Source organism: Bufo bufo, chromosome 3 (genome assembly GCF_905171765.1).
Source record: "Bufo bufo chromosome 3, aBufBuf1.1, whole genome shotgun sequence".
Lineage (NCBI taxonomy): Eukaryota > Metazoa > Chordata > Amphibia > Anura > Bufonidae > Bufo > Bufo bufo.
The window spans coordinates 45,582,375-45,599,498 of record NC_053391.1 but is presented as its reverse complement, the minus strand read 5'-3'; positions in this window follow the sequence as shown (position 1 = coordinate 45,599,498).

Sequence of the window (17,124 nt, the reverse complement as noted above, 5' to 3'; positions counted from 1 at the left end):
CCGCTAACTTGTGCCAAAAAATAAAAATTTCTATGAACTCGCCATGCCCCTCATTGAATACCTTGGGGTGTCTTCTTTCCAAAATGGGGTCACATGTGGGGTATTTATACTGCCCTGGCATTTTAGGGGCCCTAAAGCGCGAAAAGAAGTCTGGGATCCAAATGTCTAAAAATGCCCTCATAAAAGGAATGTGGGCCCCTTTACGCATTTAGGCTGCAAAAAAGTGTCACACATCTGGTATCGCCGTACTCAGGAGAAGTTGGGGAATGTGTTTTGGGGTGTCATTTTACATATACCCATGCTGGGTGAGAGAAATATCTTGGCAAAAGACAACTTTTCCCATTTTTTTATACAAAGTTGGCATTTGACCAAGATATTTATCTCACCCAGCATGGGTATATGTAAAATGACACCCCAAAACACATTCCCCAACTTCTCCCGAGTACGGAGATACCACATGTGTGGCACTTTTTTGCAGCCTAGGTGGGCAAAGGGGCCCACATTCCAAAGAGCACCTTTCGGATTTCACAGGTCATTTACCTACTTACCACACATTAGGGCCCCTGGAAAATGCCAGGGCAGTATAACTACCCCACAAGTGACCCCATTTTGGAAAGAAGACACCCCAAGGTATTCCGTGAGGGGCATGGCGAGTTCCTAGAATTTTTTTATTTTTTGTCACAAGTTAGTGGAAAATGATGATTTTTTATTTATTTATTTTTTTCTTACAAAGTCTCATATTCCACTAATTTGTGACAAAAAATAAAAACTTCCATGAACTCACTATGCCCCTCAGCGAATACCTTGGGGTGTCTTCTTTCCAAAATGGGGTCACTTGTGGGGTAGTTCTACTGCCCTGGCATTCTAGGGGCCCAAATGTGTGGTAAGGAGTTTGAAATCAAATTCTGTAAAAAATGACCAGTGAAATCCGAAAGGTGCTCTTTGGAATGTGGGCCCCTTTGCCCACCTAGGCTGCAAAAAAGTGTCACACATCTGGTATTGCCGTACTCAGGAGAAGGTGGGGAATGTGTTTTGGGGTGTCATTTTACATATACCCATGCTGGGTGAGAGAAATATCTTGGCAAAAGACAACTTTTCCCATTTTTTTATACAAAGTTGGCATTTGACCAAGATATTTATCTCACCCAGCATGGGTATATGTAAAAAGACACCCCAAAACACATTCCTCAACTTCTCCTGAATACAGAGATACCAGATGTGTGACACTTTTTTGCAGCCTAGGTGGGCAAAGGGGCCCATATTCCAAAGAGCACCTTTCGGATTTCACTGGTCATTTTTTACAGAATTTGATTTCAAACTCCTTACCACATATTTGGGCCCCTAGAATGCCAGGTCAGTATAACTACCCCACAAGTGACCCCATTTTGGAAAGAAGAGACCCCAAGGTATTTCGTGATGGGCATAGTGAGTTCATAGAACTTTTTATTTTTTGTCACAAGTTAGTGGAATATGAGACTTTGTAAGAAAAAAAAAAAAAATCATCATTTTCCGCTAACTTGTGACAAAAAATAAAAAGTTCTATGAACTCACTATGCCCATCAGCGAATACCTTAGGGTGTGTACTTTCCGAAATGGGGTCATTTGTGGGGTGTTTGTACTGTCTGGGCATTGTAGAACCTCAGGAAACTTGACAGGTGCTCAGAAAGTCAGAGCTGCTTCAAAAAGTGGAAATTCACATTTTTGTACCATAGTTTGTAAACGCTATAACTTTTACCCAAACCATTTTTTTTTTACCCAAACATTTTTTTTTTATCAAAGACATGTAGAACAATAAATTTAGAGCAAAATTTATATATGGATCTCGTTTTTTTTGCAAAATTTTACAACTGAAATTGAAAAATGTCATTTTTTTGCAAAAAAATCGTAAAATTTCGATTAATAACAAAAAAAGTAAAAATGTCAGCAGCAATGAAATACCACCAAATGAAAGCTCTATTAGTGAGAAGAAAAGGAGGTAAAATTCATTTGGGTGGTAAGTTGCATGACCGATCAATAAACGGTGAAAGTAGTGTAGGTCAGAAGTGTAAAACGTGGCCTGGTCTTTCAGGGTGTTTAAGCACTGGGGGCTGAAGTGGTTAAAGTGGTAAAGGGGATATGCCATAAACTACTTTTGACTCTAAAGTTTAATTTCAATAATTACTGTAAATCCCATTCCTCTTTGGATTGTATTTTTTTTGGGGGGTTTTGGTTTTAAATTGACCTCATATGAAGTTTTCTATTATCCCCCATGCTTGAATCCTTCTTCCTGAAGTTTCCATAATGTTTGGTTGTAATGTTTGGCTCAGGACAGGTCATCAATATCTGATGGGTGAGGGACGGGTCCAACTTCTGGCACCCCCCCTCCCCGATCAGCTGTTTGAAGAGGCTACGGTGCACATGTAAGAGCTGTGGCCTCTTCCTAGGCCAGTGATGTCACATTCATAGGTCCATGACCTAGACTCATCTCAGGTCTGCAATACCAAGCACAACCGCTATACAATATACGGCGCAGTGCTTGGTAAACTGTGAGGAGGCCGCAGTTCTCACAGTAGCATCTCAGCCCATACTCAGGATAGGGTATCAATATAAGAGTTCTGGAAAACCTCTAAATTTCTTAAAATCGCCAATGATCTTTAGTGCAGAATTTTTTGAAACCAGACATTGGTTTGTGAAAAAATAATTATGTGTTTTTTCTAGAGATGAAGAACGAAAACCAAAAAGCGAATTGTGTTATGATGTAACCTTTACCACACGTGTAAGAGCAGAGGTGATTTAGAGAAACACGTGTCTAGCCTTTGAAAGAACTTTTCAAAATGCCGCAACGTGATTGTATTTGCATTTCCTTTTCATTTCACGTGAAAGGTTTTCGTGAATTCAGTGTCAGCAGACGGACGCCGCCCGTAGAAATCGTTGTCAGAACAAATGGCTGAATGAAAGAAGGCTGCAATGACAAGTTACTGCTTCCTGGCAATGTTTTATATGGATTTCTTCTTAAATAGTATAAAACCCCATTAATATAACACTAGAGAGAAAATATAAAAAGCATCTGTACTCACGATTATGTATTTATACACTGACCTCAACTCAATGGAAGCTGTATAAATCTCTGCATAGTGAGATCCTCCTATTGGAGGCTGAAGGTGCTCACCATAACACTGTTATGACAAGCAGCCTCCCACTATCATTTATTGATCTTAATGTGACTGGTTCCCCTTAAAGGGGTTTTGGGATACTTTGATATGGATGACCTGTTCTCAGGATAGGTCATTAATATCAGATCACTGGGGGTCTGACAACCAGCTATTTCTAGCAGCTGCCATTGTCAGAACCTATAAAGTAGGTGGAGGCTCCGTCCACTGTGCATTTTTCGGCACTGGAGTACAGCAGCTAAGATTGACTTGGACAGGAGCTGAGCTGCAGTACCCCAGTACAGCCACTACATTGGACAGAGCCTTCTACTTTTGACTCTGTCCGATATATAGTATAGCTTTCAGCTGCTCAAAAAAACAGCTGCCTGACACTTAGCACCCCCACCTATCTGAAACTGGTGACCTGCTGTATCCTGGGAATAGGCCATCAATATTTAAGTCCTGGAAAACTCCTTTATTGGGAACCAGTGACAATAAACCAGCTGCCTAACCGTCAGGCATCCTGTTATAGAACAGAAGATACTGAGAAGATTGTTATAGAGGAAGAGATTAAAGGGTATTTCCATCTCAGACAATGTGGGCATATCACCAGGATATGCCCCCATTGTCTGATAGGTGTGGATCCTACCGATGGGACCTGCACCTACACCGAGAATGGAGCCCCCAAAGTTGTGGATGGCGCACTGCGCATGCGCAGCCACCCATGCGCAGCCAAAGTCCTTAAAGGGGTTGTCTGATCTCAGACAATGGGGGCATATTGCTAGGATATTCCCCCATTGTCTGATAGGTGCGGGTCCACCGCATGCACAGCCCCCCTCCATTCATTTCTATGGGGCCGCGGAAAAAAGGCAAGCGTTGGCTATAGAAGTGAATGGGAGCAGTGGCCAGTCATGTGCGGTGCGCTACTGCACTCCCATTCACTTCTATGAGGAGAGAACTTGGCGGTGGTTGGACCGGAGTCCTCCAGCCAACACTTTGCAGGGCTCCCTTCTTGATATGGGTGGTGGGACCCGCACCTATACAACAATGGGGGCATATCCTAGCGATATGCCCCCATTGTCTGATATGAGACAACCCCTTTAAGTATGAGTGCACAAGTCAGAAATGATACATAGCAGTGCTCTGCAGAACTCATGGTCAGAAGTAGGAATGCCTGAGACTGAGACAGATCTGGGAAACTGCTCCTGGAAACATAGCCAGCATTAATCCTGCATGTAGCTAACTACCAGTGGAGGTGATTGGTACTAGCTATAAGGATGCAACACTTCAGGACATAGAAAGGGCCTTATGGGCCTTATGGGTAGTTGAGGATAGAGCTGATTGGTAGAAATAAGCTGCTTATTCTGGGCATCCTGGAAGCAACCAAGGACTTTATAAGGCCTCATGCACCCAACTGTGTCTGTTTTTCTGGTCCGCAAATTACGGATCCCCAAAGCACGGATCCTGGACAGCTGATACGGACAAGAATAGGACATGTTCTATTTTTTTGGGCCGGACCGTAGAATGGACATGTGGATGCGGACAGCACACAGAGTGCTGTCCGTATCTTTTGATGCCCCATTGAAGTGAATGGGCCCGCATCTGACCCACAAAAAATGCAGCTCGATTGCAGCCCCAAACCACAGTCATGTGCATGAGGCTTAAGAGACACGCCTGTAACCAGGACCAGACAGAAGACAACCTGTAAGCAACACTGTGTGCTGGGTGCAACACAATCCAGAGAGGCAGTGAGTGTTTTTCTCTCAAAATGATGGGGGTTACAATTACGAGTTACCTCTTAAAGGGACTGTGTTATATTTGCTGTTGTAACAAAAAAAAGACCAGTATACCTAATTAGCTCATTGTCACTTAAAGAGATAGTGTACTTAATTAACCAGTTGCCCATGACTAAGCATACACCCGCTTTGGCAAGCTGTAACCACTAGGCCTGTTGCCTGACAAAATACCGTTGCAACCATTAAATTTGTTAACCCACGAGAAGCCAGTAAAATATATCTTGCAACTATATTTGCCTAGTTCTTTTGGCTCTCCTTGAGTGGAGAGCCCTGTATACCACTTTGGACCAAAAAGATTCTGCCTTTAATGTCTGAGTCCCTTTAAAACTGTTCTGGCGGCAGTTTGTCCCCTGTGATAATAAAGGATTGGAAATGCTCATCGCCAATGTGCCCGACTCAGCAACAACTGCCTTCAGGTGAAAGTCAAGATATCGCCAAGGACACTAGATGGTTGTCCAGTCCCATCAAAATTGGCTGGCTTAGGCGGCATTCATCTAGTGTGTATGGTCAACTTAAAAGGGTTCTCTAGGACTTAAGAAAATGAAAAAAAACTTAAAAATGACTTTATAATAAATATATTCCCAAATACCTTTAATTATTTATAATGGTTTATTTGGTCTAGGGAGCAATCATTAGGAAAAACAAAATGGCCGCCGTCCTATTAGTACACACAAACCTGTCCTAATCACACAGGAGGACAAGTTACTTCACAATACTGATGTAAAGAGCTGCCGCATCCTCCTCTCTGTTCTACTTATCAGAGATTATAATCCTGAATACAACTGATAAGAACTTCAGCTGAATCTCTTGGGAATTGAGTTTATAAGGAGACATGAAGTACAGAGAGGACGGACAGGACAGGCTGTGATGATATGGAGCTGGAGTAATGGAGACAGCATAAAAGTGCTGCTGCTCATTAGCCACATTCCCACCCTCTTCTCTGTACATGTCTCCTCATCATCTCCATTCCCACAGAGATTCAGCTGAAGATCTTATCAGCTGCATTCAGGATCGGAGGATGTGGCAGCTCTTTAGCTCGCTGTTCTGTAGTAACTTGTCCTACTGTGTCATTTGTGTGTACTAATAGGACGGCGGCCATTTTATTTCTCCTAAAGATTGCTCCCTAGACAAAACTAGCCATTACAACTAATGAAAACTATTTGGGAATATATGTATCATCAAGTAATATTTAAGTATTTTCATTTTCTTAATTCCCGGAGAACCCCTTTAAGGCACGCCTAGTACAGGAGAGTGTTACTTGTGCTACGTACAGCAGATAATTCATAGGATATGTTTAAGACAGTGTAATTAACCTCCTAATATTGGACTCCACAAACTAAACACAGAGTCATTCATGTGAATACTGAGCATTTCTGAAGACATTGGGAGAAGTATAATGCCCATTGTGGAGCTCATCAGTATGCAGCGGGGCTTCAGCAATTAAAGTTAAGGTTTTATTACATTATATCTTGGCAGGGATTTTAATATCTGTTATAAAGTGGCATTAACACTACACTCGGATGGTGTAATCTAGTAAAATATGTTTTGGCTTCAGCTTTTTATTTCATCTCCCAGTTCATGGATTCCCATCAATAGTTCAAACGCCGGAGTACATTTAGCTGATCTTAGGTAAAAAAGAGAACCCTGCACAGCTGGCGGTTCAGTATGTTGTTAAGAGCTGTGCTCTTGAATTAAGACACAGCAATTTTCTTAGGCTGTGAGTGCACCATGCTGTTACCGTCTTACTGATATTCACTATACTGTGCGTGCAGTTTAATGCTATGTCCATTTTCGCAAGGTTGACCTTACCTTGGACTGAGCCCTGTGTCCTACCTTTTGTTGGCACCTCCTGCATCTTAAGACTTAAAGAGGACCTTTCACTACAATAAAAAATCTAAACTAAGCATACAGACATGGAGAGCGGTGCCCAGGGATCTCCCTGCACTTACTATTATGCCTGGGCGCCGCTCCGTTCTCCCGGTATAGGCTCCGGTATCTTCATATGTTCGGCTCAACTGGGTGGAGCCTGCCGGCGTCTCCTTCTCCCAGGCTGGAGTGCTGGCCAATCGCAGCGCTCAGCTCATAGCCTGAGAGAAAAAAAAAAACCTCTCAGGCTATGAGCTGAGCGCTGCGATTGGCCAGCACTCCAGCCTGGGAGAAGGAGACGCCGGCAGGCTCCACCCAGTTGAGTCGAACATATGAAGATACCGGAGCCTATACCGGGAGAACGGAGCGGCGCCCAGGGATAATAGTAAGTGCAGGGAGATCCCTGGGCGCCGCTCTCCATGTCTGTATGCTTAGTTTAGATTTTCTATTGTAGTGAAAGGTCCTCTTTAAAGGTGTACTGTCAAAGATTGCGAAAATAACCATACCAAAAAAACAAATGACAATGATACACAATGGCCAAATAACGCTGCCATACAGTGGTATAAATAACTGTCCTATACACTGCTTCTACCGCTAGACAATGCAAACATAATCTACTGTGCAGTCTCTTAAAGGGGTTGTCTCACTTCGCCAAGTGGCAGTTATCATGTAGAGTAAGTTAATTCAAGCCACTTCCTAATGTATTGTTGTTATCCATGTTGCTTCCTTTGCTGTCTCGATTCTTTTTTCCATCACATTACACGCGGCTCGTTTCCATGGTTATGACCACCCTGCCAATCCAGCAGCGGTGGCCGTGCTTGCCCACCATAGGAAAAAGCACCGGCCTATTTGCTGTCCCATAGTCTCGGCCACCAGAGAGGCTGACGCTTTTTCCTATCGTGTGCAAGCACGGCCACTGATGATGAATTGCAAGGTGGTCGTAACCATGGAAACGAGCAGTGTATAATGTGATGGAAAAATGAATCCGGCCAGGAAAGGAGGCAATATGGATAATAAGAATACATTAGTAAGTGAATTGTATTAACTTCTTCTACATAATAAATGCTATTTGCTGAAGTGAGACAAGCCTTTTAAGTAGGAGTCCCACAAAAAGGATAATATTATCCCCATACAATACTGAAATAACACCAACATATGGTACTGAAATAATACCAATTTCGTCTCCTGATTTTGCTGCTACTCACGTCACCTGTTGCAATGGACTCCAAACCAGAGGAGCTGCCCCTCTGAGGATCCACAATCTAAGAGGGCCTCTGGTCAAGTGCACAATCTCCACCAGAGTGATGAAATAATACCAGCATACAGTAACCAAATAGCAGCTCCATCTATAAATGAATCTAATAGCAGTGCTACACCTTGTCTTAATATCACTGCTATACCAGGGATGGCCAACCTGCAGCTCTCCAGCTGTTGTAAAACTACAACTCCCACCATGCCCTGCTGTAGGTTGATGGGTATGCTGGGAGTTGTAGTTTTGTAACAGCTGGAGAGCCTCAGGTTGGCCATCCCTGTGCTATACAATTAATATTAAGATATGAGGTGGCAACAAGCCTTGGACATCGAGAGATTCACTAGTCAAAGTGTTGACTACTTCCCCTACATCTAGGAAGAAGTTGTCAGCTTACAAAGGGCAAGGCTTGGGAATTGGTATGACATTGTCAAGTGAAATGAATCTTTTCAGCCTAGTATGGACTATATTTCTGGAACACCATATGCATTCTTCATAAGTTATCTTCCCCTTATAATCTGGTATTATCGCTGAAACTTTTTATGCTCTTCAATCCATTAAGAATACCATCTGGTACCATGAATCAATTTGTCTCTTCCAGCGTCACGCATAAATCCATATAATGCATGAATTTCAATGCGGAAACAAAATGTATACATTATATGTCAATTATGGCGACTGTCACCAGATGCATCATATTCCGAAGCAGAAAGCTCTGACTCTATCCGGAATACTGATGCTTCTAAAGGTGACCGGACACATAACTCCCGGGCAAAAATCGGCAAAAACTGTGTATAATAAAAAGCCCTGCAGCTTTCTAATATACTTTGTTTTTTGATTTCTCACCATATTACAGATCTCTGCTTGCCGTCAGTGAATGGGAGGGTCTTGTTTATGTTTTTTTTGTTCGTGTTTTTCTCACACTTGAGGGTTTGTTACAGTTGTATACAGTCTACGCAATCTTTGGTGATCTAGGTGCAACAGTTATCTCCTACCCCAGTGATAAGCAAACTGCGGCTCTCCAGCTGTTGCAGAACTACAACTCCCAGCATGCAAAGACTGCCTATAGCTTTTAGCCTGTGGTTTCATCGTACCAAGTGAGTCTGAAAACCCACCTGTTTGATGAGAAGTCTGTCATCGCCACCCCAAGCCGAGAGAGCGATCCCTTACATTATATATATATATATACACACACATAAATGCACATTTCATATATACAATTACTCACATTGCATATACTTACCTCTCGTGCAGATGGCTGTCTTCTGTCAGTTCCAAAAGAGCTGATGTCTGGATGAAGTTACAGCAGCCAGAGCTTCTTACCAGCTGTTGTAACTTTCAAAAGAAGAGCAAGGGATTCCAGAGACTTCCCCACGTTCTGTGCCTTCTTCACATGTGTACCTTATTGCTCTATGTAAAAGGGCTCCAGTTGCCGTCCCTGCTACTTTCATCTCTCAGTTGTGTGGCTATTAAGTCTATAGAGGACAATGAAACCAGGACATTCACTAACAGCAAGCAGAGATCATGTGAATAGTAAAGAACTGAAACAAAAAGTATATTCAAATTCTGCAGAACTTTTCAATATATAATGATTAAACAATCAGTTCTGAGCAACAGAAATGAGCGCCATCAATCAGAACAGATGACGGATGGTTCAATGAGCTATACTACTAAGACAATAACATATGCACTAATGCAAGTAACTGCTTTGTGCAGGAATAGAAACAATTTTCCACCTGGAAAATCATTCTTATGGGGGCAAGACATAGGGCTGGCTTCTCCAGTCTCCTCCCTGGTATAACAAGGTTCTGTGCTGGGAAACAGCCTGAACTAGGTGTCCCTCTCTTTCTCTCAGAAGGCTGGTACCCTGGCCAAAGGTGCAGGTGACCCAGGGTCTGTGGCTGAATTATCCAACTGGTTAAAAGGCTGGTGACTCATAGTATGCCAGTCCCAGTCCCAGAATCTTCTTCTGGTCACTGGTGCAGTCTAGCAGAGTATCTCCTACTGAGCACCGGTCCCTATTTGAAGACAATTAAGAGCTCTAACTGCCCTCCTTATATACAGTTTCTAACTGAACTAGAACCTTCCAGTGGGAGGGGCGGAGTGGAGAGTAACAGCCTAGCAAAGAACTTTGTTGCAATTTCAGTCTGTCATAGACTTGTATAGAGTTTCAATACAAGTCTTTGAGAAGGGCAATTTTATGCCTCCAGTTTGAATTCCGTCAGGTTGTTGCGTCAGAGAACAGACTGCCAGAATTCTCCAGAACCGGTGCTGCCAGATGTGGATAGAATGTCCGCTGGCCTTATTAAGTATAATTGGGTCTAATGGAGATCTGTACGCATTTCTGCAGACAAGTGGAGACCCAGCCGGACACCAACCTCTGCTGAACACAGGAGAGAAAGGAAGAGGTACTAGGCCTGGAAACTAGGGAGAGGGGAAAAGGTCACCACCTAGTGAATCCCTAAACCGAGTCCTGACTGCTATCCGCATGAACAGACCTCAATGGTAGGAATGTTCATACGCTGGAACCTAGAGCCCTATCTGACCCTAAAGGGCCCTGGAAATAGTGTCAGGGGAAAAGATGACCTGTTCCTTCCCAGCTCAATACCAAAAGATAGGGGAAAACAACAAAGTAGAAAAAAGAAAAGGACACCTAACTCCAAAGTACACGGACGAGCAGGAACTTAATGGAGAACCGAACACCAGCGCTTCCACATCTAGAAAGGAGCTATCAACTGCATAGCATGATGGGTGAGACCAGACTAAATAGAGGAGTTGGAATGATCACTTAAGCTACACCTGAGACGAGAGGTGTGGTCATAACCAGCAACAACACAGAAACAAGTGAAAACCATAGAGGCTGTCAGATCACATCACATGCAGCCAGTCTCTTAGATCTTCTGACCCCTGTCAAGGGAGAGACTGTGACATCTGTATGCTGTGCTTTGTGTCCGGCTGATTCTCCACTTGTCTGCCAGAACAGCCATGCCGTAGTTTCACACCAGAGGTATGAAAGTAGCCTAAGGTCTCATGCATGCGACCATTTCATTTTTTGCGGTCCACAAACCGCGGATCCGCAAAAAACGGAAGCCGCCCGTGTGCCTTCCGCAATTTGTGGAATGGAACTGGTGACCCATTGTAGAAATGCCTATTCTTGTCCGCAAAACGGACAAGAATAGGACATGTTCTATTTTTTTTGCGGGGCCACGGAATGGAGCAACGGATGCGGACAGCACATGGAGTGCTGTCCGCATCTTTTGCGGCCCTATTGAAGTGAATGGGTCCGCATGTGAGCCATCAAAATGGCGGCTCGGATTCGGACCCAAACAACGGCCGTGTGCATGAGGCCTAAGAGTGTAATACTGTCACCGATTACCCGATGAAAGAGCAAACACTTGTTCAATGGGTAATCAAAATCTTTTAACATATTTGCCAGTGGCAGATCGCAGCATGTAATAGGCGCTCTGCTGCCGGCAAACAATGAGACAGTATAGGAATGAGTGATGCATTAGCGATCACTTGTCCTTCTATTGAGGAAAAGATCGCTGCATGTAATAGCAGCGGTTTCCTTGGGGAGGGGGGGGGGGGGGGGGCTGGCCATAGACCCTACAGGGAAATTTCTCGGTGGGCTGATGCCCATGGGGGCCACTCAAGCTCCCCTCAGGCTGCTGGGTATGTAACAATCTGATGCCCTCAACATTAATTGGAACGAGTACTTATATACCCAGCTGGGTCCCACATATTCAGTTCAATACGGCATTGGGCACAGGATCCTCATGGCTTCCTGCTCCGCTGATGTTCTCCCCGTCTGTGGCCTGTATTGCATATGGTATGGCTGAGCTTGTATTGCTCCCACCTTCTGTCAATTTGGATGGGCACTTTTTTGTTTTTGTTTTCCAGGGCCACTTTAAGTTGCCAATCTGCCCCTGGTCTCCTCCTGTAACGATCAGGCGATTCACAAAATGGATTGAGGGAACGCTTCCCTCCCTCCAGTCACCTGCTCTATCTGCCCCTGTAATAGGGCCCTAAACAACAAAACTAAACCAGACAGTAAAGAGGTCAATGTGTCTGTTTTTCCACTCCAAAAACTTTGCATAGTTCCTTACTATAACCGTGGAGGATTTCTAACTTCTCGGTGCATAGGTAGAAATTCTCAAAGTTTCTCATTATTAGCTGAGCTGGCTGTGCATTGACCCTTTCCACAGTGCAGTGGAGAAACAGTGCAATAGTGCAAGTGCAAATGGTCAGGATATATTCCAAAAATGCAGTTCAACATTATAAAACAGCATAAGTGTAAACAATGGCATAAATCACAGTGCAAGTTAATCCTTCCAAGTGCACTAAACTAGTGAGTTGATGGCTTTGCGTAGTAGAAATAGGGGCAAATGTCTACAAAGATCCATACTCCAAAGTACCCTTGCTCCAGCATTACCACTCTCATTGAAATCAATGGGCTGTACTAAGTACCTCCAGAGTTAAAGATCTCCAAAGGTTATTTCTCATTTGGGATCTAGTCCTGTTTTAGGGCTAAAATAAAAAATAACCAAGAACTGAATCCTCCTGAGTAAACAATCACTAGCATTTCATTGAGCGTGCAATTCCTAATGAGTGATTTACAACAACAAAGGCTGAAACGTCCCTCAATTGTATAAAGCTAATTGCATGTGCTCTTAAAATGAGGCCACACTGAAATCCCACTTATTTACACTAGCTTACGGTGTGCAGTCCATTCACCAATACCGTGTTTCAACCATGTATCAACTTTCTGCTGGACATTAACCTTCAGTCAATGATATGAAAGATCGACCATCACATCGTGCTTGTAGGCAAAGGCTTGGGCTGGGTTCACACCTGTGGAGAGCTTTGTTTTTTCTGTTCCGTCATAGGAGCAGAAAAATAGAATCTGTCAACTCTGTGACAGATTCATCATAGGACGGAAATTATAGGTCCTGATGGACCCTACTGACCTACAACAGGTTCCACACGGTTCTGTCAGGGTTCCCTACGTTTTACTGGAGAAACCAGTGCAGCAAATCTGCAGTGGAAGCTCAACACAGAACCTTGATGCTGATGGGAACCAAGTTTTATTGTTTGCCTCATTCCTGTTACAGTATGATTTCTAGATTGCAACAAGGGAAGGTTAGTATCTTCATAAAACCTACAGGAAATATATCAAGCCACCTGCACCATAACATTGGCACAAACACAATGTGACTGGACAACTAGGCTCCATCTTCTGGGTCACTATTGGATTTGGCTGTTGGATAAACTAAGATGCGGAGATTTTGTATCTTCACGGGGATATGGATTTTTAGGGCAGTGAGTTCCCAGGCTACCTACCTGGAATAGACTTTGAGAGCAACTGCTGTGGACTTGCAGTTAATATCCAGATGCAAGATACAGAAATGGGAGGTCATTCACGTATCACGTATGGTGTTTCGCATTGTCAGACTGGGGTGCCTGGGGCCCAACAGTAAAATTTATTTTAGGGGCCCACCGTACGGATACATTCAAATATTACCTGCTCATACAACAGCAAGTTGCTACCAGATGATTGAATATGGGGGTCCCTGCAGCAACTTTGAGAAGGTAGGTCCTGGAGAGAAGAGGACACTGGCAGCTTTCCGCTCTACCTAGACGTCATCTCAGCTCTGATCCTGTCCATAATATTAAACTGGGAGCTTCTTTAATAATCTAGCAAGTTTTTTTATATGAACAGAGGCTGGTCAAGGTGCTGTACATTGAGTATATGTATGTAGTGCAGTAAGTCTACTGTGCTATGTGACACCTTGCTCAGGGGCCCACCGGGGGATTCACCTGTTCCCCTGTGGGTCAATCAGAGCCTGGTGTTTTGTGCTGCCTGTGCCCCCACACAAAGTGATGCCTCCATAAATGCACTCACATACAGTAGTATGATGCCCCCATAAGTATCCTTGCACAGTGCAAGGCCCCCATAATGCCCCTCACACAGTATGAGGTCTCCATTAGTGCCTTCCACACAGTGTAGTGCCCCCATACATTATGAGGCCACCATAAATGTCCCACATAGTATGAAGCCCCCAAAAATGCGCCCATTCAGGATGGTTGGGAACCTTGTCTGAGATTGTCAGTACACATATTGCAAAACTATACATGCGTGGGACTGGGCTTGGATAAATTTTTGGGTCTGATGAAGGGGTCTTAATGAAAGGGACTGTCCAGGAGTTTAAAAAATATATCTGTTAAATCTTTCTCGGCTCCAGGATGATGCTCTAGTCATTCCTCGCTAGTGTTTCTTTACATGGTAGCAGCGAGTATGGCACACCATCTCTGCTGGTGGGGGATGTAACAGGTGAGAATTAGTTTTTTTGTTTTTTTCCATGCTGCTGCCTGTTTAGTTTTTTACCTGCTGGATAACTATTTTCATTTTGGAGTCTTTATGACTCAAGAGCATTATACTTAGGGTGACTTAAAGGTGTAACGTGGGGGCATGGTTTCTAAAAAACTGTATTTCCAACAAAAATGTTGGGTTGTCCAAGATTTCTGATTTAGTAGAACAGATGTAGGGACTTCTCTTGGTGTGTTGTATCGGTACAATACTCTGGCAGTCAATCAGTGGCCTCAAGGGATCATGTGCCATATGTACTGGCATAACCATCTGCTATTTGGGAGAACAAGAACCTGATGTTTATATGGGCAAGCCATCAACTGGAGATAAGTTTGCTTTGTTATATGCAGAGCTGGACTATAGGAAGGGCCCCAGTTCTTCACCACCCAGGAGACGTAGAGTACCTTCACCATCCACTCTTCAACCATGCCCAGGCCAATTAAAATCACAACTGAATCTGGAAACCCAACTGGGGGTGCAAGAAGAAGAATGGTGACCCCAACCAAATTTTTTCTTAGGGACCTCCACTAACCTGATGATACATCCTCTTCATCAAATAACTATTGGTAGGTCATACTAAATGTGAAGCATTTATAGCACCTTAGTTGTTTTCGATCCCGGGCATGTAAATTCTGTTATATGACTAGTGAATAGAAATACTTAGATGTGAATGGTCCACGTCCGCACATTCATAATTGAGCATATTCCTGGAAGGCTTTCATTTTTCAGTTGTGGAGTCGAAGGTTATTGCAGTTGGAAATTATAAGGGAAAATAGAAACGTAATGTTATGGTTGAAACAGATTCTGCTAGAACATATGAAAAATAATAGTATTTTCTCTGTAGGCTGGCTTTGTTCCATGTCGATGGGCTTCTCAATAAAAGCCGGCAGAATAAAAACATTTAGAGTGAATAATAAAAAGCGAAATACATTTTTGAATTTGTCTTCAGCTAAAACATGAGAATTTCTTAACTGAAAGATTAAGTAGTTATCCAAGTGAACAGAATGACGGAAAAAAAAATCTTTTATGAGCCATTTTACTAATACTAATAGTAACTGCATGCACTTTATACATGGCCAACATAATAACACTATAAATACGGTTATGAGAGAGCCCCATAATATGCTTATATTCATACAAGCATGTGGAGAACATATAGCCTTCAAAAAGATGTTGTCCCTGGTAGGATTCTGATGGCAACCATGTCTATTTATATATTGTGATGCATAGATGACTTTTTTGGTCTGTCTTTTTGATCCTTATTGGGGGCTAGTTATTTTTAAAAAAAATTGGTTTCCATGGGCTAACCTGCAATTAAAAGGTTATTTCTATCTAAAAAATGATGGCATATATGTCTGGTCCTACCTCCAGGACATGAATGTATTTCTGAAACAAGGTTTCTGCTGACCTTGCCCAGTCTGAGGTGGTCAGAGCTACAAAAATATACAGGTGAATGAGTGGAGTCTTCCTTTATAGGTTTTTCCATTTTCTTTCTGCAAACAGCACCCCCCCTGTACATGGGCCATGTGTGGTATTGCATCTCAGCCGATTCCAGGAGATGAGGATGAGCTGCATAGTCTACTAGTAAGAGTATCTTTTATTAATCTCAAGTCTTCAGTCCGTCTTGCTCTCGCTAATATCAATTAACCTGAACTTGTGTTGATTTGCTGTAAAAGTGCATGACGTTGAAGTTTTCAGCCACATTGTGTATAAACTCAACCTAAGGCCATGTTTGCACGACTTCAGTGCATATTCCGATACAAAATCTGCATCCCATCGACTTCTATAGGAATCCCTGCTAAAGCTTGTATAGTATCAAATATTTCCATTTGAAATCCGCATGGAAATCGCAGCACACGGATTAACGCACTGAATGGGGTAATCTGCATTGAGATCCAACTGCAAATCTATGGCAGAAATCTAAAGGGCCCTTCAGATTGACCGATGTTCGGGCAGATTTTCACTAACGAGCGTTTGTATGAACGCTTATTGGTGATAATCTGCCTTTGTAAAGGTGGAGCCGATTACCCGGTGAATGAGCGTTTTGCTCGTTCATCAGGTAATAGATCATTGGTGCGGTCACCTTCTAAATCATCGTTTGTCGGCAGCAGATCGTGCCGTCTAAACAGCCTCTGCTGCCGGCAAACAATCATTCTGTATTGGGACGAGCCACGGCCTTAGAGATCGCTACTCCACACACTGTGGAGAAGATCACTGCATATAAATGCAGCTTTCTCCTTCACTGACGAGCAGACGATTGTCAGGAAAGAAAGCTTCCTTCTTGAGAATCGCTTGCTACATTGGGCCATGTAAAGGTGACTTTAGGGTCAGCTTCGAATTGCTTCAGTACCATCATTACCAAAGAGAGAAATTAACTTTTTAACATAGGGTTAAAGGGGAAAAAATAAACTGTGTATTTTGTGTTTTCTTGGGTTCTCTTTGTCTTATGTTACACTTTTATAAATATGCAAAAAATCAAAAATCAAAAAAGGGGGCAAATAGTTTTTTTAACTTTTATCTAAAAAGTGCATACATATAAATAAGTCGGTCATGGTTGGACTGGCTCATCAGGGAGTAAGAGAATCCTCCAGGACACAGGTTCTGACCAGGGGCGTAACTACCATAGTGGCAGACTATGCGACTGCTATGGGGCCCAGGGCAAGAGGCGGCCCAGTCTTAGTTGGGATTATCTCCTCTTCTACTGGAGGTGAAAACTTG